The following is a 26,314-nucleotide window of genomic DNA, read 5'->3' as shown; positions in this document are numbered from 1 at the left end:
ATCTTTTGCCGAAGTCTTCTGTTACAAACTGCCCTGAAACTAAATTTTGAGGATACAAATGCATAAGGGGTAATCCAAAGTTGTAGTTTAATAAATAGGCAAGAGGACATAAACAGAGGGTAAACAGTCCCACACAAAACATTCCAATAGCAAAATACACTCGGGCCAATTTAGGTTAGACGCTCACTCGCTGGAGACTTAGCCCTCGCCCGACTCCATCTGAAAGCAATTATCTCAGGAGCACATCCGTAGGACCATGGGTGGTCGTCTATTGCAGATTGGCCTCAAAAACCTACTGGTTTTCAGTGCATAAAAACCTGCCATAGAACCTGCATGAAGACTAGGGGTTTAGTGAGACAGGTGAGGTTTTGTTAGGTTGGCACAGGTAGAGGGGCGCATTGGTTTGCTTTTGGTTTATGCTGTGCACTATTGAGTCAACACTTCACCTCACAGTGTAATTCCCAAGTAACAATTCATTTATTGTGTATTTTGCTTTTTGTGGCTATTTAATATTTTGCTGTTGGCTGGTTGAGAATTGAAGCAGTCTTTTTGTCCTCTAAGATTTTGTATTTTATTTTGACTGCTTGTTCCTCGGTATCCTTATGGCGTTTAGTCTAGTGTTTTTTTGGCTCACCCGAGCCTGGAAGAATTTGAACAATGCACTAAAAATAATATGTTCTCTATTGCAGCTTATTTTTAAAGTGCCTATTTCAAAGCAAGATAAACAAGATATTAAGTATAAATTGCACACTGCCATAGCTGAAATAGAGTTTCTCCCTCCTGTCAGTGTTGTCCCTTCACATGCTATTACGCATCCCGATCCTGAGCTGCATGAATCGAAGTTAAAGGTGGAAATGTGGCACTTTGATCTCAAGGAAAAAGAGTTCCACCATGAGCAGGGATTTTGCTACTATAGAGACAGATTTTGATGTTAATAAATGCATTTGTTTAATGCCGCCTTTTTCTGACAGAAATGTTAATAAATATTTTGTGCTGTTTGAGCGGGTAGCAACAATCTTAAAGTGGCCTACAGAGGTTTGCCCTCTCCTTCTGCAGTGTGTGTTTACGGGTTAAGCCCAGGAGGTGTATGTTTCTCACTCACCTGAGGCAAGTTTAGATTACGACCAGGTGAAGTCTGCAGTTCTAAGGTCTTATGAGTTCCTGAGGCTTATAGGCAAAAGATTCAACGTTATAAGAAAGCCAAGGGCAAAAATTATGTTGAATTTGGTCATTTGAAAATGGTACTGTTTGTGTTCTGCACAAGAGGTGAAGAACTTTGAGCAGCTTCATAATTTAATTACCATTGAGGAATTTAAAAACTGTCTACCAGATAAAATTGCAACATACATAAATGAATAAAAAGTCACTAATGTGTCTGCGATATTAGCTGCTGAATATGTTCTGACTCACAAAGTGAGCTTTGAAAAGCCGCATTTTCCTCTGTCACAGCGTGAAACCATTACAGATGCTCACTTTGGTGATCATGTCAGTCCTAAAGACAGTACAGCTAAGGCGAGGCCTTTGCACACTTACTGTAAGAAGTGTGGTCATCTAATCAACAGCTGTTTTCTGCTGAATAAAAAGAAACCTAAGTGAGTTGCGTTGGTCAAAACATCTACAGCACCGCAGCTCCCTCATTCTGAATGTATAGACTTGGACATTTATTCCCCTTTTATTATGAAGGGTGCAGTTTCACTGCCTCACAGCTGCATAAAAGTCCTAGTAACAATTTTACATTATACTGCTCTTTCTAGGTCTATTTTTCTTCTAAATGTATTGCTTCTTTCAGATAAAACCTCCTTAAGCTGCGGTGAGCTGGTGCAGGGTTTTGGAATGAAGTTTGTTAATTGCCCATGCACACTATTCAGCTCGAGTCAGTCATGGTGTGTCTGTGAGGCAATTTGCTGAGTTTAGGTTCATCTTTGTGAAGTGCACCTGTTCAAACCTCAGACGGCAGAAACCATTTGTTTTCTTTATTTTATAAAAGCACAATGTTTTGTTGATATTGTGAGTGCACACAAATAAAACAGTTTACAGTTTACAAATTTTACAGTTTAGAATGAGGTAGTACTCTTACCTTTATGAGCAAAAATGACTGCGTATTTAGTTTTTTCTTCTTTTAGAAAAAAATGCAAGTGATCAGGCTGGCACCTCCATCTCTTGCAGAGAGTGCTTCAGCTTCAACTCCCTGCACAAACATCCAAACATCACTTTTCCATTACATACAAAAATATTTCTAATTTTAATTTTAATAGCTGAAACAGTGGTATTTTAAGCTTTTTTTGGGGAAAAGGGGAAAAAGATCTGTAAACTTGTATTTTATATTCAGTCATTACACACAGATTGATATATTTCAAATGTTTATTTCTTTTAATTTTGATGATTAGAACTGACAACTAAGGAAAGTCCCAAATTCAGTATCTCAGAAAACTAGAATATTACTTAAGACCAATATAAAGAAAGGATTTTTCAGAAATCTTGGCCAACTGAAAAGTATGAACATGAAAAGTATGAGCATGTACAGCACTCAATACTTAGTTGGGGCTTCTTTTGCCTGAATTACTGCAGCAATGCGGCGTTGCATGGAGTCGATCAGTCTGTGGCACTGCTCAGCTGTTATGAGAGCCCAGGTTGCTCTGATAGTGGCCTTCAACTCTTCTGCATTGTTGGGTCTGGCATATCTCTTCACAATACCCCATAGATTTTCTATGTGGTTAAGGTCAGGCGAGTTTGCTGGCCAATTAAGAACAGGGATACCATGGTCCTTAAACCAGGTACTGGTAGCTTTGGCACTGTGTTCAGTGCCAAGTCCTGTTGGAAAATTAAATCTGCATCTCCATAAAGTTGGTCAACAGCAGGAAGCATGAAGTGCTCTAAAACTTTCTGGTATATGGCTGCGTTGACCTTTGATCTCAGAAAACACAGTGGACCAACACCAGCAGATGACATGGCACCCCAAACCATCATTGACTGTGGAAATTCTACACTGGACCTCAAGCACCGTGGAGTGTATGCCTATCCTCTCTTCCTACAAAATTTACTTTCATCAGAGAACATAACTTTGGACCACCCAGCAGCAGTCCAGTACTTTTTGTCTTTACTGTAGACGCTTCTGACGCTGTCTGTTGTACAAGAGTAGCTTTATACAAGGAATCAGCTGAGAGCCATGTCTTGCTTACGTCTGTGCGTAGTGGTTCTTGAAGCACTGACTCCAGCTGCAATCCACTCTTTGTGAATCTCCCCCACATTTTTGAATGGGTTTTGTTTCACAATCCTCTCCAGGGTGCGGTTATCCCTATTGCTTGTACACTTTTTCTACCACATCTTTTCCTTCCCTTCGCCTCTCTATTAGTGTGCTTGGACACAGAGCTCTGTGAACAGCCAGCCTCTTTTGCAATGACCTTTTGTGTCTTGCCCTCCTTGTGCATGGTGTCAATGGTCGTCTTTCGGACAACTGTCAAGTCATCAGTCTTCCCCATGATTGTGTAGATTGTGTGTAATGAATAAATATAATATACACGTTTCACTTTTTGAGTGGAATTAGTGAAATGAATCAACTTTTTGATGATATTCTAATTACTGTATATTGACAGCACCTGTATATAAAAAATAACATTTAGCAAAATAACTCTTGCATTTATTTATACTTGGATTCTAAAATGTAACAAGTATTAACATTAAACACTCATGTAACTCATAAAACATTATTTAATGGATCTGAACTAACATGAACTAACAAAAAAAAAACATATATATATATATATATATATATATATATATATATATATATATATATATATATATATATATATTTTTTTTTTTAAATAGCGACAAAGATTAATACATAATGTAACAAATGTGTTGCTCATTATTTAGTTAATTTCAACATTTGCTTATGTTAACTAATGATACCTTATTGTAAAGAGATATCAAAACTTAAGTGTTTTGAAAAATACATTGGTAAACGGCAGAGTTTTGTAAAAATTGCGAGGACTGGGATTGGAAAATGCTGTTCTAATAATTTACAACTATTACCACTGATTATTTTTGAGTAAAACAGTAAGTACATTTTCTTGGTTGTTGCCCATTTTCAAATCGCTCAGGATTTATGTCTTTCCACTTCTTAAATCGGTGACATATTTGGAAGCTTTCATTTCTGCATATGTAAAGAGCAAATAATATACAAGTATCTATTAGAAAAAGTGTAACATAATGCAGCAAAGTGAACTACGTTAAATGTATGTTATAGTAAGATACCTGTTTGACAGGCTATTTGCAGCACAATAAGTGGCTTTGCCCAGCATGATTAATATTTAGTGTGTAATATGCTAATTAAAGAGAGTTCATTCAAAAATGAAAATCATTTACTTCCCCATACTGTTCATATCTGAAAAACTTGTTGGTTTTGATTACCAGCATTCTTCTAAGTATCTTCTTTTGAGTTGTGCAGAAAAACAAAAGTCAAAGATTTGCTAAAACGTAAATGAAAGAATTCTGGTTAACTATACATTTAAGTAAATTAATAAGCAATTTTTACCAGTCATAGCTATGGAGAAAAATAAAATGCAATAAAATTCTTGAAATTAACATTCAGTAGATCCAAAGCTTGCTGATGATCGTTGAGTTAATATTTCCCCCAGTTACTGCAGCAAAAAAAACAACAACAACAAAAAAAAAACATGGTGAATAGGTCAGTGCAGATATTTACTTGAACATACATTTTCATTGGCTCTAATGCTCCTTGCTAGTTCAGAAGTAATAAAGATGATGTCCACTGTCTTTGACTCCAACTACTGCTATGTGTTCACAGGTGTCTGAGTAATGTCTGCCATTCCTTCAGCAATGACACTTCTCTTGGTTATTACAAAACACAAAAATATTAAAAGAAATGTTTGCATGTAAAGAGAAATAATCAGTTACTCCTTTGTGTCTTTACATCCTGAGTAAAGAAGCAATCAATGTAGCAACAAAAGTGATGAACAGTGATGCTGTGTTTGAGTTGTAGTCATGTGTTCAGGCAGAGATGAGCACCTTTACATGTACAGTCTGCTTAGATTTAACAGCTGTAAAAGCAGGACAGCTATTGCAGATGATCTCAGCATCTAAGGCTGCAGTACATTCACGTCAAAAAATAAATAAATAAATAAATAAATGAAACTAGTTATTAGCTTATGTATTCAGTTGAGGTTATTTAAAAAAAACAACGACCTTATATACACACTGAAACAAACCATGTTTACTCTCACAGCCTTTAAGATAAACGATTGACAATTGCAATTGTTTTGCAAAAATTGGTTAACTTTAGCAAGTTCCTTTATGATCTTATGAGGGCCTGCACTAGTAAAATACAAAAAATAAGAAATTACCAGAATTATTTTATTGAAACGAGTCAATACTTCCATATCTCTTGGTAAATAATCCATTGTTTTGTTTGCACTGAGCTGCAGAAACATGGCAGACGTCACCCTCGAGCACAGGTACGAGACTCTGCCCACACTGTGAGAGTGAAGGGGAATGAATCACCTGAGAGTGCAATGAAGCGCGTTCAAAATACACACAAGCAAGCATATAAAAGAACAAGTACTGCGTTACGTAAATAGATTTGCTATTGTTATAAATATTAAAGAATGTACTGATCTATAAAGCACTTTTAATATGTCTATTTTTTTAAATCGCAGATATTTTGTTTTTGACAAATACACAAAATTAAACATGTAGTTAACTTTATAAAATGCTGTAAAGGTCTTAAGTCAAGTTTAAAACAGTTTTATGATCATTATTGCTATATTAATGTAACCATCTATGACTGAACCAAACCAAATCATTGCCAGAAGTGGCCCGATTCGGGCAACCAGATTCGGGCGGTTTACAGTGAACATGAATTTACAGTGCTTTACAGTCACATCACAAACACATGTGTGAGAGCGAGCTACAGGCCACACTCGGCCCGGATAACACTCGCCGATGCCCAAGTCTGAGCTGGAGGCGGCGTTGGCCAGCCGAGGGCCGATTACTACAGGCAGGAAACTCCAGGAAACAGGGTAAAATAGAGAACAGGCAGGGGTCAAGACCATGGAAATAAACAAAAGAGCACTCAGAAATGCAGTAGTAACAAATACAAGACTTCGCAAGACACCAACATAGTGTTGGCCCAGATCAGGCCCACATCTGGCCAGCATGAGATCCATGAAGGCTGGATATGGGCCGACACTGGTTGCTGTCTGGGAAGGACACAGGGAAATACATTGTATAAATAATGAGAGACAAACAGGATAACAAGGAAATTATAGGGAGGAGCTAATTAAACACCATGGGAACTAACAACAGGAGTGAGTAGGAGTGCCCTCTGGGGGATGTCCGGGGCACTCCTGGTGGTTGTGACAATAATATACATATTGGTATTGTCTTAATTGCTCTTTAACTCTTCAAAGATGTTAATTTTTAAGAACCTTCTTTTAAAAGTGTTTTTTTTCTCTGTATAGCTGAAACATATGCAGCTACACACTTTAAAAAAATAATAATTTTGAGATTTTGCTTTTTCCATTAATTTATTTTTGGACTTATTGCTTAATTATTTTATCAACTGTCCAGACAACAAGAACATTTAAGTTAATTTGCCCTCAGCTAAGCTAAGAGATAACAAAAAAACTTTTTTAATAAATTGTTTTAAAAACAATGTTGACTCAACAATTTGTATTTTTGTCTTATTTATTATTATTATTTTTTTTTTTGTACAGTGCATGCAATCTAACTGCCAGCCTTTTTTTTTTTTTTTTTTTTAGCTTGACTGCTAATGTAAATGGCATCTTGAGCCCTGGGAGTATTCATTCATCTTTCACAAATTGCAGTAACCAAACACGAAATGCATAAAACTATGTCTCAGTGCATATGACAGAACCGAGTATTCCTTCAACAGATAGTGTCAGGTAAAGCATTATTGATTGGTTGTGTATGCATGTGTGTTTATGTTCATTACTTGTGCATGCATGTATGTGAGTTTGTGTTTGGAGGAAGCAGAGAATGCATTTTAAGTCCAACGACTGTTTAGCTTAGATGCTGACAGATGAATCATAGCTAGGGAAGAAGGAGAAAAAACAATGGCTTTTACATTCACTTTGTGAGGTAATATCAAAGCCAGTGACTGTTGAATCGCAAATAAGTACATGGCTGTGTGCAGGTGTTATGCAGGGGCTGGGTGAAGGAAATGAAGTGTTATGTAGAGGGTGTTTTCAGTATGCTCTGGGCAACAGCAAAAAGAAAAAAAAAACACACACATCCCACTCACCTTCACTAAATTCTGAAAATGTCTATCAGCTGCAACAGCTTGAAATCTCAAGCTGACAACCCATCAGCATACAATATTGTTGTTTCATTTGTTCTAAATGCTAATATGGTGCAGTCGATGGTGGACTCGATGTTGGTGGTTTCATCACTTATTTAATATTGAGTCTTATATGCTTATTTATATTATTTATATTAATAATAATAATTAATTCTATTTTATTAATATGATAAGGTATGGGTTTTTGGGGTAGAAGTATCTGTGTGTTTGATGGGTGGACTGGTCAGAAAACCAGTATGACAACAATTTTCTTTTTTTTTTTTTGGTGATGCTAGATGACGTGCTTCTCTTTTAAGGGCATGTTTTGACTGAATACACATGGCATAAAATATAAAAAAAATATGAGACACAGTTTGGTGCTGGCATTGTCTTTTCTGTTAGTGACACCTTCTGTTGTGTTCGGTTTATCTGCTTTAATCATCTACTTGCTTTTCAGTAGAACCTACCTGATCTCTTGTTGATTTCACAAAACATATCAGTGGTGAGGCTGTAGTTTAAGTATCATGTGGTCTAAAAGTATTTCATCTTAAAATCACGCCCCACTTTCACATTCCAACAGCTATCATCATTTTACCCTTGAGCAAAGCATATTACCATATGTCAGTACCTACACATTTATGTTTACTTGACACTGTATAACCTTATTTCAATGGAACACAAAATAAGTTATTTAGCAATTTTTTTTTTAATAACTGGGGCCAGTTATTATTGTTATTTCTTAATAACTGGGGCCATTAGATTCCAAAAAGACAATAAAAGTTTTCTCTGGGAGGCTTTGTGCACCATGTTTTCATTATTCCACATTTTCTCAGTCACATTAATTAAATTCTCAAAACTACTTGTTACACCTCCACATCTTCTAGTCAATTGTGTATATCATAAAAACAATTTCTCCTTATTTTGAACAGCTTGTGATTGCTTTGGTACAATCATGCAGTTGAATATGTACATGTATCAGTTGCTAATGTCATGTTGCTCAAAATGTTCTATATAGTTCTCTGTGCAATAGTCCAACCCCCCAAAACATCTAGCCATTAGTTCATTATATAAACCATTAAATGGTAAATGGTTGATCTACAGTAGTTCTCATAAACTGTCAATCATATGTTCTACACATTTCTATTAAACTTTTTGTAAATTTGCCATGAATTGTGCAGGTGAATCTTGACTTTCACTAATAAAGAGAATATAGATAAGCTAATGATAAACCAGTTCTCTGAAATAGCTCAAAGATGCATCTCATTAAACCTTCAATTGGAAAGCATATACTGTATTGACCGAGGACACCACAAGAGTTACAAATTCTGACAATGGATATTTCCTCCCCACTGTCCGGGCAAATCAACAGTAGCTCTGTGGCCGAATGACATTTCGACCACACCTTCTGCTTTTGGTCAGGTTGAAGCCAGCCTCATCCATATGAAGTTGTGAGTTGGTTCATTTGACTCCAATACCACGTTGCATTGCAAGTGAAGGTATTCATTTTGATGTAGATGAGAATCTGGGCAACAGTCTGGGACGTCAGGAGGTGTAGAAATACTGCACTGCAATTCCTCATACAGCAAAGCAAAGTTTTGCCTAAGGATTGTTTCCTATGTTTGCCTTTCTAATTTTGTATTTTTGTCTTTGAGACCATATTTCCTTTTTATATCACAGTGACGTTGTTGTTTTTTACTTTTTCTTTGTCAGATCAATAGTAAAGTGTAAATGTGAATCCTATCCAGTCTCTTTCGATCTATATCCCACATACAGTAGCGTGTAAATTTCTTACTTTTTAACTGGACATTTGGAATACATAAGTAGTGCAGCCTTCTGCATTTCAATACAGTAACTGTCATCCAAACTGGTTTCATAGTTTACATCGGGCAATACTAACAAAGTGCACTGTTATATTGACAACATGACTAAGCATTTTGACTATCTTGTTTGTAAACAATGACATAAGGACTTTTGTGTTTACAGTCAAATCTATTCAATCTACAAATCGCCAACATTCACTATGAATTTATTGCAGTAACACTAACTGCAACATGGTATTGTGTCAGAAATGTGGGATATCCATATCAATTTTTTTTTTTTTTTACTCATCATGATCAATGAAACACTGGATTTTCAAAAGTATGTGAAATATTTAAGGTTTCTTTAGAATACAGCAGCATAGATTCTTTAAAATACGTCCAAGAGTTTTACACATGGTCTATTATTGTGGGGACATTTTCACGACCCTAAAACGAAATGTGATTGGTTGCTTTATCTGTCAGTCATATGGCCTCTTGGGTGGGGCTTAGCCATTTAAAACTTAATAATTACATTTTTACTATAATTACCAAAATGTTCAGTTGTTACTGTTTTTGATAATTGATGATAATTTAGATTATTTGATATCATGATTATATTTTTGGCCATATCACCCAGCCCCAGGCAGCAGTAGTACATGATATATTCAATGTAGTGGTCTGTGGCATTGCATTAGTCTTGGATGGTACCCCCACTTGCTGGAAGGCCAGACGTCTTTCTCATGGCTGTACAGTGAGACATAATTGGCATTAGGCAGAACCCTTCTGAGACATTAGATCTGTCTTCCTCTAATAGGGATGAAGGTCATTGGCACCATAAATCTAGCACATGAAAAGAGATGAAAACAGGCACGGGATGACTGCCGATATCATTTCTGTTTCAGATACGTCTGTGTGATTGATGAGGCTGAAAACAAACAATATATCTCCTTTCAGGTGAGGAGAAGCAGCAAGGCAACTGGCACACTTGTGTCCCTCCTTTAGATAGCCTGCAATCCATTTTGGCTCCGAATGATCAGAGGCACTGGCATTCGACTATATCATAGAAAGAGAGGTGTGAATCAAAAGCAGACTCTCTTGGCTTCATAATCTGTCTGTATCTGCATGTTCATTGGTTAATGGATTCGTCGGTAATGATTATATAATCTGAAAGAGACACTATGTAATCCCTGTGTCATAGATCATCCAGCACCAATCACTTATATTGATCTTTCTTACAGACATGCAATGAATATTCTCAGAGAACGTTACACACAGCAGCACCACCCATATGATAGCTCACAACACTCGGATATAACCTGGGTGGAGATCTGTTATGTGATCACATTAGTTATATGGATATAGTGCAAAGTGGGGTAAAAATCTGTTGTACATAAATCTTTACACGGTTTCCACAAAAATATCAAGGAGCACAGCTGTTTTCAACATTGAAGATCATAAAATGTTTCTTGAGCACCAAATCACATATTCGATTTCTGAATGATTATGTGACACTGAATATGCAAGTAATGGCTGCTGAAAATTCAGCTTTACCACTTCAGGAATAAATGACACTTTAAAACAAATTATTCACAATATTTATCTTTTTATTGTGTTTTCGACCAAATGAAAGCAGACTCGGTGAGACTTCTTTAAAAAAAATTAACATATAGTAGCAGCTCCAAACTTTTGAACATTATGTATTGTGGTGAGTGGGGCAGGGCCGAGAGCCGTGGGAACAGAGCGAGGCCGGTGGAGTGATTTGGAAATGAGCGTACCAGGTTACAGAATTGTATTCTAAATGAAAACTGCATAATTGTGTCTTGATTTGTTGTTTTTAAAAAATGTTATTCAGTTATTTGAAGTTGAGTCCAGTGCCAAGAGAGAACACTGAATTAACTGAAGCTTGATGATTTAATTGAAACATCATTTTACAGAGGAATTAGTCAGACAGTGATGTCCTTATTTGGACAAGTAACTCTCAAGTGTTTATGTAGATTTTATGCATTCATCTGTTTGTACGTTACATGTTTTGTTGCTAGAGGGAGAGTGCACAATTAAATCCATTAGATTTTATCCATTTTTACTATTCCCATAATTTAAATCTATTAATAAACACTGCCTCAGAGCAACACCACTGACAAGCCTTTTTTAACGTCATTCTGAACATTGCCCTTTTTAGTCACCATGCTGCTACAAGAACGTGTTTGTTAACACTGCCAGAAGCATCAGCTAAAAATGGAGTTTAATAACCCTGTAAAAGCTAAAACGTTCATGCACTGTCACAAATTTGGTTGCTCATCCACTTGGAGAATGCACTACTTCGTTTTCTTGAAATGACGTGACTGTAAGAAGAGTATAATGGTAAATAACCTCTAACAGCTATATATTTACTGTGATTTGTGCTTTAGTTGTCACACAGTAATTTTTAGGTCATAACCAAAAGTACAGCACCTCATTACCATTTAAAAAAAAATTATACAGTATTTTCTGGACTTTAAGTCGCAATTTTTTTCATAGTTTGGCTGGTCCGGCGACTTATAGTCAGGTGCGACTTATTTATCAAAATTTATTTGACATGAACCAAGAGAAATGAACCAAGAGAAAACATTACCGTCTACAGCCGCGAGAGGGCGCTCTATGCTGCTCAGTGGTCCTGTAGTCTACACTGAAGACATAGAGCGCCCTCTCGCGGCTGTAGAAGGTAATGTTTTCTCTTGGTCCTTGGTTCTAAATAAATGCGACTTATAGTCCAGTGCGACTTATATATGTTTTTTCCCCTCGTCATGACGTATTTTTGGACTGATGCGACTTATACTTAGGTGCGACTTATAGTCCGGTATATGGTTTCTATGGTGTTTGTATTGAAAAACAGTAGTCCAAAGACATTCAATTACAAATCCACATTAACTGAAAGAATAATTAACAAAATAATGTAATTATATTCCATTACACCTTTAACATATTCATTATATTAATAATATAATTATACATAATATGAATATCCTACTTTTCTGCCACCACACCATTGTTACCATTGCTACAGTAAAACTATGGTAAATGTGGGTGATTTGAGGATCAAAATGTTTTCTAACTGGATCGTTGTTGTACTGTTTCTGCTGCTTTCTGCATCACTGTTGATGAGAATAACAGCTCCAATTTATTTGGCTTTAAACTACTTAAAGAGACATGATTTGTACTGGAGAACTCTGCACTGAACTCGAGGGCTTCTTACTGGATTTCACAGCATTGTTTAGTTAATGATCGCGACTGGTCACTGTAATAAACGCATACGCTCTAAACTCGCGGTTCAAACAAGTACAGCTATTTTGTTCCGCTTTTGACACGTTTGGCATTTAACATATCTATCATATGTAACAGAATGACAATGACAGTTAAGACAAAATGTATTTTATCCAGTGTGTTTGAGTTTGTTAAACCCCGCACTTCAAACACCTCACACAGAATAACGCAAGTGGGCATTATAATAGTTTATTTAATTTTGTAATCGCAGCTTTGAACGATTATGTAGGCTAATCGTGGCAACCTTAATCGTAATCGTGATTAGAAATTCAATTAAGTTCAGTTCAGTTACCTAAAGTCTGAGCTACTTTCTTTCTTTTTTTCTTTTAACTAAATGTATTAGCTAAATTTTTGTTCCCATTTGCAGTATTCAGCGAGTTGGGCTTGTGTTTAACATGGCAAGTGTATGTGCGCTTCAGTCTCATTATTACCCTCGCAAATACACAGTAATATTCAAGGTCACGCTTCATTGTGCAGCTGAATTAGTGAAATGGTTTTAAGAGCTTAATACAAAGGGTTGCACTTTATTTTACAGTATGTGTACTAACATGTACTTATAGTGTACTTACAGTGTATTTATCTAAGAAAGTTCTTGTAATACAAGGTAACTACGTGGGGTAGGGTTAGGTTTAGGGGTAGGTTCAGGGTTAGTACCTAGCTATTACATAGTTATTGTAATTACTATAATAAGTACATAGTATGTACATGAGGAACAGGACTGTAAAATAAAGTGCTACCATACAAAGTCTTGTGACACATTACAGATTGTACAGTGTAGATTCAGCGTACAAATTTATCCACAGATGGTTTTTACATGTGTCATATTTTAAACCCACTTAGTTTATCTTGATGGATGAATCAAGAAAACAATCTCGAATTGTAAATGCTTTGTTGTCAATTCCAAGGCTGTCTGTAGAGAGAACGATACTTCCTCTTATTAAAAATCTATAATTGCTCATCGGAGCATAGCACCTCATGTTGCTGTCTTCATTGTCTTGCAGAAACCCCTGATGTACCCCTGACTTTGTCAGGGATCAATTCTAACTGATATATTCTTGATCCGAGACATTCGGTACAGAAGTAAGCATTCTGTGTAGATGCCTTGGTTGTTTATGGCTGTGTTTGTGCCTTGTTTTGAAGGGGCGGAGGACGTCTTTGCTTTAATGATGTTTTATAGCCCCCGCCCCCATGAGCGGGATGCAGTTAATTCACACTGACGGTCTGTCATAGAGTCAGATGACTCAGAGGCACATCAGGCACACTTGCCTCGATTGTGCACACCCCCCACCCCCAAAATCAGATTGTTGAGGGTTCCAGCACAACACTCTGTCACACACTTACTACATGCTCTGCCTGCTACAGGGATGGCAGCCAGGAGGCATAAGAAGAGAGAGTAGACCCGGGGGGGTCTAGAGAACAACAACAGCAGATATGTAGGCATTCAGGCAAGCCAAAGAGAGATACATTGCTCATTGCTCTAGATGGATGTTCAGTGATAAATGATGTGGATTTCTGCTGGGGACATTTTATTTTTGACAAAGTGTATGATGGTCTTGTTGTGAAGAGCAAGAATTAAGGTTATTTTTAAAATATTTTTTTTTGTGGTAGAGAAACCGATGAGTATCTCTTGTTAAAAATCATTTTACATTTATTTTACAAATGTATGTATTGTTGTCACGATTAATCTTTATAATTCATATAGGCTACATAAACAATTTTTAAACAATATCATATAAGCAAGAGTATCAACAATCAGTGTTGATATTGGTTGTGTTGATGTTTAGGCCAACAGCACAATTGGTATTGTGATACTGCTTTTTATACAGGTAAAAAAGAAAAGAAAAAGAATATTTAGGAACTTAGATACAGAACTGTCAGTTACTTCATCTGTTTTTCTGTCACTAAGAAATACTTTTGTTTCTAAATTAATCGTTATCTTTCAACACGGTTGGGGGAATGATTCAAAGAGCTTTTTTTTTTGCCAGGTGAAATGATGAAAAGCTGCAGAAAGTGTTAATGAAAGATTCCCCACTACTAGTTTTTATTATTCTGAATCTAAATGTATTTGTTCTCTCTTTTACCTTTACTTTAATTGCAGTCATTGATCCCAGTTGTACAGTTAATCTGAGCAGTTCTCCTTCAACCTCAGCAGACAGAGATCATGGGATTTGTGGTTGTTGCTGGATCCCCGTTCGCAACACAAAAAGACTGTGTGCAGGATTGCTAAACTTAGCTGTGGAATGAAATGTCTCAGAAAAAGGAAAATTGGACTCAGTTACTGGAGAGTTTCTTTATTCAGTCATGTTTTGACCTCTCCTGTGCCAGGAAAATATGAACGTTGTTTAGTAGCGGAGAGAGGAAAAAGAGGAGAGCAGTAAAGAGAGAGCCAGAGGGAGAATGTGTATGATAGTGGGGGGCTCTGAGGGGTACACTTGTTTCCAGTAGCATGAATCAACTAAAAATATTACTTTGTGATTTGACCATACACTCAGCTGTTTTTATATGTTTGACTTCTCAGCATAGAAACAGATGTCACACATTTGATGGCTTGTCAGCCCAACACCATGCCAGTGTTTATCAGTGTTTATTTATTACTTTAGTGTTTATTAGGAATACAGCTGTAAGAGAAGAATTAGAAAAACAAACAGGTATTTCAAGTAGCTTAAAAACGCTAGCTGTTGTCCAAAATAAATACAGCTGTTGCACACACAGTTACACAGTAATGCACTACTCATCTACACAGCTGCACAGAACACTAATTATCTTCAGTTATTTATTGGTTTAAATTCTGAGATTTTTTTTTATCTTGGACACCATTCATCTTTTTTTTCCTTTTTTTAAAGATTTTTAAATGTTTTTGTACCGTCTCGTATTCTCACTAAGGCTGCATTTTATTAATGAAAAACATACAGTAAAAACAGTAATATTGTGAAGTATTATTTCAGTTTAAATTAGATTTTATTTTTAATTTGATTAAAATGTAAAATTTATTCTTGTGATTGCACAGCTTAATATTTTTGTGGAAACTGTGTTACATTTTTGTCAGGATCCTTTAAGAACATAACGCGTTTATTTAAAATAGGAATCTTTTTGTAACCTAATAAATGTCTGTCACTTTAGACCATTTTAATGCAGTGACCAATTTAAACTTCCTCGCATAATTAAAAGAAATAGTTAGATAATTCAAGTCTTAAATATCAGGTTAATAAATATAAATCTAAAATGTAAACTCACTATCATATTAGATCCAATTTCTCATTTCTTCTCTTCAGAGAAGGAGAAAACTTTTCAGTTTTCAAAATATTTAACTTTCTCATAAAAAAAAAAAAAATGGCAGTTATTATTTTGCAGAGCTTGCATTGTCATATCTGATTAATGTTTGATTTGATAGAGACTCTGAAGCATCATTTGTGGGATGTTTTCCCACAAATTTTTGCAAAAGGGTCTGACATGATGTTCAATGTCCAGTGGCTATTGTAATCAGTCTACATTAGAGGTTAGATAGTTCATCTCTTCTGTTGTCCATTTTTTGTCCATGTTGCGTTTTGCCACTTTGGTACATGACTTGGTCTCTAGCATATCAACCAGTGGCCCTCGTTCTTGCTGCAGCTGGCATTTTAGGCATTATGGAATGCACAGAAAATTATTATTGTGTTGACTGACATATTGACTATTATTCCACTGACCTCAACCCATGCCATTGTAAATGACTTAAAGGGATAGTTCAACCAAAACTGAACAGATGTTAGGAAGGCTTTTTCCGTACATTGAAAAAAAAAGGCTTTTTTTATTTTATTTTATTCTATACTGTATATGTTTGTGTGCAGAAGTATGCTTTTGTGTTGAAGGGTGGCTCTATGGATTATTTTAGCTAAAGCCAAGTTCACACTACACAACTTTAAACGGCAGCAGATTGCTGTGCTGTTCAGACTACATGACTTGCAGTCCATCTTAAAGTCATTGTGGTGTTCAAATTATGTGGTACTCTGTAAATGATCCACAACAGGGGTCACACACTACATGTGCTGACAACAACTTTGTCAGCCAACGACTCTATCTGTTCCCCAAACCATGCTGTGTCACGAAAACACAAGCAAGAAGTTGAAAGGGAATGACACAAAACAACAAGTAAAAACAGGAGTTGTTTATATGAAAAAATGGACGTGGGGAACAAATTAGTGCTGCAAGTTGTTTGTGCTATTATCTTTTCTTCATTTGTTGTGTCCAAACTATTCTTAAATCCATTTTTCTGCTGCTGTTTCTCTTCCACTGACCTCAACCCATGCCTTGCTCTCATTGGCTGTAGCTCACTGCGACACCTGACACCACGTGATGTTGAGTCAGCTGATAGGTCCAGATATTTAGCATTGTAGATATTTCAGTGATGCTCTATCATGGGTCATTGAGTAGTTCACACATAAAGATCACCCGCTGATTTTCCCCCAAACACAGTCTGACTTGTAGAAACCGGAGAACTTGTTGACTTGTAAATCAGGTTTAAAATGCTGAAGTGTGAACTTGGGTATTGGTATTGGGTATCCACCTTATTTTGCAAAGCCTATGGGCGAGACTTCTTGGTCATTAGCCGCATTTTGGGCAATGTGCAGTAAACTGTGAAACTGTTTGCACTATAAACCAGTGTGTTCATAATTAAGATATTACATTGAAATAATAAGGTAAGACATACCAATTTACAATCATTAATCATTTGACGGAAAGTAAGAAATATTCAGATAATAAGGTATCTGAAAATATTTTTCAGTTTTATTCTAAGTTTAAGTATTTCTAATGGATCAGGACATTTTTGACTCTTCTGAGGTTTTCGTAATTTTAGACTAGTCTTCCATTCGTAGCGCACATCCCTACACTTAAATTTTGCACATAATATATATGTACATACATAACTGCATTTTGTAATATACCTGCCTACAATTGTCATTTGTATATTGTCATTCACTATCTACTTATTTTATTTTTTATTCTTTTATTATGTGTTTTATGTTCTGTCGCTGTCATTCTGTTGTACTGCGGAGCTTCTGTCACGAAAACAAATTCCTCGTATGTGTAAACATACCTGGCAATAAAGCTCATTCTCATATTCTCATATTCTCATATTATTGTGAGTGCCGTTTCTAGGCATAGGTGATTTAGTTGAAGGGGTACCAATAAGCGCTCATACTGGCAATACATTGCTACATTTTAGAAGGGTTGTGATAAAGAGTGGCATGGTCACCGTGAAAAATAACTGCCGTCCCCACTGGATCCCCCAATATCATTGGGCTAGAGTACTGTCAAACTGACAATGCCTGTATGACACTGGATCAGAACACTGTTAATTGCTGCCTGATTGTTGCATGCAAAGTTTGCATTTGGAATGGTCATTCAATGCAGTTAGATCAATGGGCTTAAGTTTTTTTTTTTTTTTTTTTATGCAATAAAGCTAAGTTCAAAGGCCATTTAAAAAAAAAATATTGGTACAGTTAATAAAGTGCACAAAATCAGTTTTTTTTTTAGGAGTATTTGTGGCAGTTGATAAATGATGTTGCGACATTTGCATATTTACATACTTGTTGCTGTTGTTTTGGTTTGTTTTAACCAAATGCCAAATGAAAAGATATTCCTATTAAAGATGCATACAGTGTATATTTTTGAAAGAAATAAAAACTTTTATTCAGCTAAATTGACTTTTACAATTGTTACAAAAGATTTGTAAATGATGTTCTGTACTTTTGAACTTTCTATTAATCAAAGATTATATATATATATATATATATATATATATATATATATATATATATATATATATCATGGTTTACCAAGATATCTTACTAAGCCCCACACAACCATAATGTAACATATGAGACAATACTCAGACTGCACCCTTCAGAGCCCTCAAGAGCTCTGTCCTTTGGAGTGAGTAGGGCACTTTTGAATGAATTCACCCCATAATATCATTAGCTTGAAGTTGTTGTTCCGTAATGGTAAAGTATACTCTCTACAGGTGAAGGTTGTCTGGGTTAATGTGCCAGACAGGACAATCTTCTGTGTGTCACTTGACACTGCACTTCTTAGTCACTGTAGATTCTGACACTGTAATGACATCACTGAGGAAACTCTAACTTTAATTTGCTACTAAGCCAGGTGAACAAATGCATCAGTAATCAAGATTTGTTATTTCCTTTCTGTTGCAGCCTTGTGAGTCTTTCCTATGAGAGACTTTCCGTCAGCCGTTGGACTCCTACAGAGGGGAACAGCCATGACTGCCAGTCAACGAACAGCTATAGGACAGGATGGGCGCATCAATGCAGGTGTCACTGAAGCCACTGCTGGACATCAGATAGAAAGTGGACACTGCAGCCTCTCAGACGAGCAGTAAGACAGGAAGTCCATCAAGCCAGGTGTCAAACTGTTTAAGACCCACCCCAATAAATGCCTTAAAGACACAGTACACTACATCCTTATGTAGACAAACCTGCAGCAGGAGACTGAGCTTGTCAAGAAGCTTGACAAGTTTTAATTTTCCTCTTTATGAGTAAATCAGTGTCTTGCAAGATCAGATGTGAATATTTTCTTAAAATAGAGAAATATTTGTTTGGGTGTAATATTGTCTTTTTTTTTTTGTTGTTGTTCAATTTCTTTCTTTCTTTTATTTTTGTAGTAGGCCTGGTGAAAGCTGTTCAGTATAAGTGAAGGGAAAGTCTACTGTCTGTCTGTGGCAGCCTCTTCCATCTAGTTTTATCTCTTTTTATTTCCTAAACCAAAAGACTGCCAGCTGGAATGGAGAAATTCAGCGGCAGTGTTCAATGATGTCAGTCTGAACGGGTCACACATTTACAGTATGAATGCAGGGTCAAATCACATTCCCTTCAGCACCAGACTCATTGCTTTTGCTCAAATCTTCAACAATCAAGAATAATCTGCATTTAGATTAGAAGAGCTCTGTCATGAAACCCTCAATGTTCTTTAAGGGATAGTTCACCCCAAATTTCAGAAACTAAGGTGATTGTTTATTCACCCTCATTATGTTATTTCAAACCCATATGACTTTCCTTTTTCTGAAAAATATATTAGTGGTATTTTTTTTGTTTGTTTGTTTGTTTTTTGTTTTTTTGTCCGTTTAATGCAAGTCAATACGTTTGCATGGACCCAAATATTACATCTTTAATCTGAAATTAAATTTTATTCAGACTATAAAGAGATGGTGTAGAATTGAAATAATTTAATGAACAGGAAAAAATGAAGCTCATTCTGTAAATGATTAAATCTGACTATTTTCTCAATCGGATTTAAAAATGCCTTACCAACATACGTAGAAGCATATGTTTACATATGTTTTACATCTTGTGACCGTGCATATGTTTAAATGTCATGTCTTATTGGTCAGTGGAGGAAACTAAATATATAATAAGTAGTTGGTAAAAAGCTTGTCTGACATATAAAGTCATGGACAATAATACTGGCACCCCTGCTTTTCTGTCAGTTAATGCACTATTTCTCCAAGAAAATTGTTGCAATTACAAATGCTTTGGTATTCTTATGTTTATTTCTTTTGTTTGCATTGGAACAACACAAAAAAGCAAGAGGAAAAAAGTCAAATCTGAAACATTCTACACATAACTCCAAAAAATGGAGTGGAAAAATTATTGGCACCGTTCACAATCTTCTGAAATAATTGTATTTTAAGCATGTGATGCTACTTTAATTTGTAATTAAACTTACTTGTAGCAATTCACAGGTGCTGGCAATATAGAAATCCAACTTGCAACCAGTTCAAATGGGGGGAAAATTAGTCAGTCTTTGTGTTGGGTGGAGAAAAGAAAGAAGAGTAAAGAATTGTCTGAGGATTTGAGAACCAAAACTGTGGAAAAGCATTTTTTAATATTGAATATATGTAATTGCATTATCTGACAGATATGCAGGGGTTACAATATTTTTGTCCATGACTGTGTCCACTTTTTTAAATCTGATTGTTTTATTTCAACTGCTTCACAGAAGAAAGGAAGTCATTCAAGTTTGAAGCAACATAATAGAACTTCCATTTTTATGTAAACAATGTGTAAACAGTCCCTTTAACACCCAGTGGAGTCAAACATCAGTAATAGTCATTTGAAAAATATACCTATATTTCTGGTGGCCTTGATGGTCTCTAAGGTGCAGATAAATGATGAAAGTTGAATTGTGGGTGCCATCAGGTTTGGTAGACAGCTGGTTATTCATTTGAGTTGGTGCATTACTGGACTGATGCCCAGTGCTCAGATGGTGAGCAATGTCTGCTGCTCTCTGCCTGCATCCACTTTAAATATCACTGATAATAACCCATGACAGACTTTGGTTTATAAATATTACTGATCAGTTCATCACAATAGGAATAACACTACTCTGCTGATGTGAACTGGGAATTTTGGTACTGCAGTTCAAGTCGCCCCTTTTGCAATACCCTCTTATAAATAGTGCCCTCAAACAGCAGACTGTGAATTACAGTGCCACACTGACAGCATGACAATAAAGCCACATATAAACAGATCTGCAAGTTATATTCCCAGGTAACTGACACTCTCTCTCCCTCTCTCTTGTCTGTTTGGAGACACAGCAACATAAAGAGACGATACTCTCTGTGAAATGACTGCCCCACAATCCCCCCCGTCTCTGTCTCTCTTTTCATCTCCCACTCCTTTCTCATTCTTTGTCTTTTGCCTATCTGACATGCAACCAAGCATGCAGAGCTATGCACACAGTTGTCTTCTCTTTCTCTGTCTCTCTCTTTCTGTCTGTCTGTCTATGTGTTTTTCTTGTCGGATGTTCTCAGAATAGACAACGTGTCAGAATTTTAGGATAAGCGTGGTCTGATCTTATAGAATATAAACACAAACAATTTCTAGAATGAACCAGCTGCTTCGTTGTCAAGGAAATACATTCAAGTAATCTGTATGCAAAGTTCTATGGAAGTGTACTATCTATTTTTTTAAATCTAGCCTTGAATATTATATAACCAAAGTCAAACCCTGAATATCTATGTTCTATGTTTGGACCTCTTTTATTTATATATTTTTTTCTTTTGAGATTTAGACCTAGTAAAATAGATGCACATGAAGCACGACATATGTACATAAGCAGATGTCTATTTTATTGTGTCCTCAATGTCACGTCATTTTAGGCAAATCTACTTTTTGACTGTTAGCCTTCTCGAGTCCCAGGCCCTGTTTTTCTCTCGTTCTCTTAATTCCTAATGGTTTTGTGCACCTCGTGAAAGCCGATCCTGTCAGTAGCAGACTCCCTCTCCTCAGCTCTCTCTTTTTTAGTGTATGTGTTAGTTAGTTGACTGGACTATCTAACAGAGGACCACTTGCTGAGTGCTTTCATAAACTATAGCCAAGATCATCAGGTGGATCAGCGCCATGAAGCAACTAAACATGGAGCATTGCGTCATGTCACATGTTGTAGATCTACATGTGACTTTAATATGTAAATATGTGTTAGTGCTATTATGATGTCACCACGACACGTTGCTCTGTGCTTGATGCGGTGGATCAGAACGGTTTACATTGGAGAACAAAATAATTCCTTAACATCCACGATGCGATGTGCATGGCTCTTTTTATTATACACTGAGTCAACAGCCAAGAATTACCAGTCAACCGTGAGGAGACTTTGTTACCATGGAGATGTTCTGCCAGTGCTGACTGGTCAGCTGGCTTTGGAGGAAAAGGAAGCTTTGCCTGGTGAAAAAGGAGAATTACCTGCTAAACGAGATAAACCATATCAGCACATCCTCTCATTGATTTGATCGATTATTTTGTTCATATTCAACTTGCGATTAAACTGTGGCTTATGCGGTCTGATTTGCACATGAATATGGAATGCAATGGAGAGATATCTAAAACTCACTTATTAGATGCACACACAGTATTACCATTATGAATTCTGTTTGACTGTTAGGGATGCACTGACAATAAAAAGATACTAATATATATATTTATTTATTTTTTTGTTGTTTTTTTATGTCATGGCTGATAGACAATGGCTGATATTAAAATTGTATGCTATTGTCTCTAAAATCTTTAAATTAAAAAATTAAATGAAATGTTCTTAGGTGCTACACGTGAATTTAGGCGTTTAGTCACAACATTGTAATGTAGGGGAGATTCATTTCAAGATTTGCTAAAGGTGACGTTTAACAGTGTTAACAAATTAGTGCTTTTAAAAATTTCAAATGAGCGTTAGATGACGGCAAAGATGATCTTAATGTAAAAATGGTGGAAACAAGCATGCATATATATATATATATATATTAAATTTTTGCCGAGCTGACCGTTATATATCCAATACAGGGGTGTCCAATCTCAGTCCTGGAGGGCCAACTTCCTGCTGAGTTTAGCTCCAGCTTGTCCCAGCTAACCTACCTGGAAGATTATTTTAATCCTGAAAACATTGGTTACTTTGGTTCAGGTTGTTTAGTTGGGGTTGGAGCATGACAGTGGTCCTCCAGGAGTGGGATTAGACAGCCGATCCAATATATAAATTAAAACAAATCTTTAATATTGACTGATATATTGTGCATCCCTATTTGATTGCAAAATGGCCAGAATCCCTGCTGTTGAATGAGAGATACTGAGACAAAATTAAGAGAATCCTTAGAAATGCAACTTAAAAAATAGCAATCATAGAAAACCTGAAACCTTAGCACACCAATGTGATATTTGATGTATCGTATGAACTATAAATATTTTCTTGTGGCTTTCATTACAGCATGGAATATATTGTACTGTGTACAAGTGACTGTCTGCTCATTATTAATGGATTTCAGTGAGCTTAGATAAATTCTAAAGAATCATTAGGCTTTTTTTCACTTTTGTAAAGTGTCATAATGGACATAGTTACCTGTGTAACGCTTCGCTGCTCACCCCTCGTCTCCACACAGTAACGAAACCGCAGGAGAACATTGCTGACTGGAAGAGATCTCTTTCAATTACCAGATCACCTTACTTCTAGTGTCTGGCTTACAGCAATGTAGTGTATACAGCTATAGGTCACTAACGAAACATAGGCTTTCGCATGTCAGAAATATGAATCTAATATCAGATCATTTTGGTAATCACAGATGGACCTCTGTGTATTTCAGCTTCGATGAGAGGTGTGTTGGTGTGTGTTGGGTCAGCTTTTGTGCCTCCTAACAAACATGCGGAGGGAGATGCGCTCGGTGAGTCTGTGTTCTTCTGATGAACAATCCAGATGGCAGGAAAATGTATAGAATGCCCCCCCCCCCCCCCAAAGAAGTAAATAAATAACCAAATGTTCCTCTATTCATGTGAGTTTTGGATGGGCTTGCCCTTTCTTTCTGCATGATGCTTTGGTTTTGAAAACTTGCATCCTGTTTGACAATGTATTTGTGCTATTTATTTATTACTTTTTTTTGTATATTGGAGACCCTGTATAATTTCTTTCTATCTTTATGTTTTTTTTTTTGGGGGGGGGGGGGTAATTCACCAATCTTCTGGATTTTTCTACATGCATATCATTTTGTAGGCAGCAATATGAGATGTGGTGAAAATGAAATTATGTGCAATGTTGAAAATAAAAAAAACAAAACATAATATATTCAATTAAAACAAAGGTGGCCATTTTTATCTTTCGTCTGTGTGTGTGTATTTTTTTTAATAATCGTTTTGGTAATCTAACTGTTCATTTCTTCTTAGAATAAAATATCCATTTGTGTGTGTGACAGTTGACGTAGCATAGGTCTAACAAATCCCTTGCAGTATGTTTGTGCCTTCTTCGACTAAGGCCTGTGACAGAGGACAAAGAGTTTTGCCATTATGGGACATTTTCTGCTGCAAGGGCCCACAGACACCTAATCCTCCAGTCATTCATATACGGCAGCATTTAAATATTTAACATGGAAGCTGTGTTGAGCAATGACTAGACTCTTGGATTTGGTCCAGACACAGTAGCCGAACTCCCACTGAAGACAATGTGCCTGAGCTCACACCCTGCAAACAAAATAGCACTGCACCGCACTCCACCCAGGGGTCACACGCATAGGCTCAAATGCAGCAGTGTAAAAACAATATCACTTAAATGCTGTTGTGTTCCTTCCCCTTTAACACACATTTACTTGTCCACACCAGTGCACCAAAATAAATGAGGTGTTAATTAGTCCCAGTCTTATCTTCTGCCATTGCATGACTTCAGGGAAAAGTTACCAGTGGCTGGAGGGTGAGAGTCAACAGGTACTAGGATACAGGTGACTTTTCTACTTTAGTTATAGATCAACCCGCTTTCTGTGGGCTTCTTTATTTACTGTAAACTGGAGAAAGCGGACATGGAAAGAGACCGATTTGTCTTTGTGTGTTTGCATTCCGCCTTGAAGGTCAATGCCAATGTGGCCTCTGGGCTACAGCCACAGGGTGTAAATCAGCACTGGGGTGCTGATATTTATAGACGAGCGCCCATCATTGCCGTCTGTAGAACAGGGGTGAAACAGTACCCAGAACAATCTCTGAGGTCTTCCCATCTTCGTTTCCTCTCCAGCTCGCAAACTCTCGCCGCATCTGCTTCGCCACACTTACGTAACATTTCTGACGTGGAATGTCAGCTGTCACATTCGCATTAGCTGTGTCCGAGGATGTTTGTTACCATTGGCTGGAACAGTCAGGGTGCATACGCTCATTTATGTTGACTGACTCGCCAATGAGCTAGTCATGTTTGGTCTGAGGAGAATGATACTTTATGGATCATACTCATGCAAGGTCATTGAATGAAACAGGCCATGAATGTCCTTTGCAGATTAGTATTATATTTGGTTTGGAGTCTTGCTGGGTTTGGGTTGGGGCTTGTGGCTGTCTTCCAGGAATAGGCCACATCACTCAAAGGTGTAACATTAAACCTGACACAGGACAATAGCCAAGCACATGGTGGGCATTCTGTAGCATTCACACTACGAGGGAACAAGGCAATAAACAGCTATCCTTATCCCTAACACTGCTGGAAACATAATGCCCGGCCCGTTACTGTTCCTGGAAATTCTACACCATTTTACGCTCCAAGAGTTTCCTTTAACCTGATTCCCTCTGTGCCGTACCCTTGGTCCCTCTCTTTTTTCATTCTAATTCCCCATTCTTAAGTTCCCCCAACCCATCCTCAGATAATGTCCAATCTCTCTCCAGCTATGCTATCGTGCTTTCTTCAGTACCCTAATTATAAGCTTTTTTTCCCCCAGGTCCTCTTCAGATGGCGTTTGATTCACAACCAATTAAAGTAATCAAGCGATATTCAAAATGTAAATTTGCCCAAAAATAATTGCCGGTCATGGTCCGAGGAATATTTAAGCAGATTATTTTCCCCCTTTGGACAGCAACTGAAGAAGATATCAATTGTGTTTTTACATCATTTATGAGATGCGTGTGTTATAAATTATATATTGTCTGTGATCAGTTCTTATGCAACTGTTAAATGATTATGATGCAAATCTTTTAATTGGAAAGCTTTGAATGTTTGGTGTTTTTGGAGAGGTTAAGTTCTAAAGTCATGGCTTTCTGCTTACTTTTTAGAGTAACATCAAAGTTTGATTACTTGCTGACAAATGAATTGAGAACAACTTTTAAATTCCAATCCAATCCAGTTAATTTCATTTGAATTTATTTATCAAACAGTATGTAGAATTGCAATTTGAAGTAGACAACTAACTTTAACTAGAAAAAGTGTATAAAGGTAAACTTTAAATGTTGACATTAGGTTTTTTATTTTAAAGATTTTAGGCTGAATGGAAATTTTTTCACTGGCATGATGGGTGATGTGTGGATATTTAAATTAATTAACGAAGGGGTGGAGCTAAGGTTGGCCACCTCACTCACAACTGCTGCCTCTGTCTCTTTTTTTCTTGACAAAAATTGTGTTT

At 36.6% G+C, this 26,314-nt stretch overlaps 1 protein-coding gene across 2 annotated transcripts in view; it reads left to right on the top strand.

Annotated features, from left to right (window-relative positions):
• LOC113051555 (potassium voltage-gated channel subfamily A member 1-like) overlaps positions 1–23,687 on the top strand; it is a 45,470-nt gene extending 21,783 nt beyond the window's left edge. For both annotated transcript variants that reach the window (XM_026215422.1, XM_026215421.1), the window contains exon 3: positions 18,612–23,687. The gene's annotated coding sequence lies outside the window, so the exon portion shown is untranslated. The remainder of the gene's footprint in view (positions 1–18,611) is intronic.
• Positions 23,688–26,314: the final 2,627 nt, after the last annotated feature.

Source organism: Carassius auratus, chromosome 32, assembly GCF_003368295.1.
Source record: "Carassius auratus strain Wakin chromosome 32, ASM336829v1, whole genome shotgun sequence".
In the NCBI taxonomy this organism is placed as follows: Eukaryota; Metazoa; Chordata; class Actinopteri; order Cypriniformes; family Cyprinidae; genus Carassius; species Carassius auratus.
Note: the sequence above shows the minus strand (reverse complement) of the source record. Positions and strands in the feature narration are given on the sequence as shown.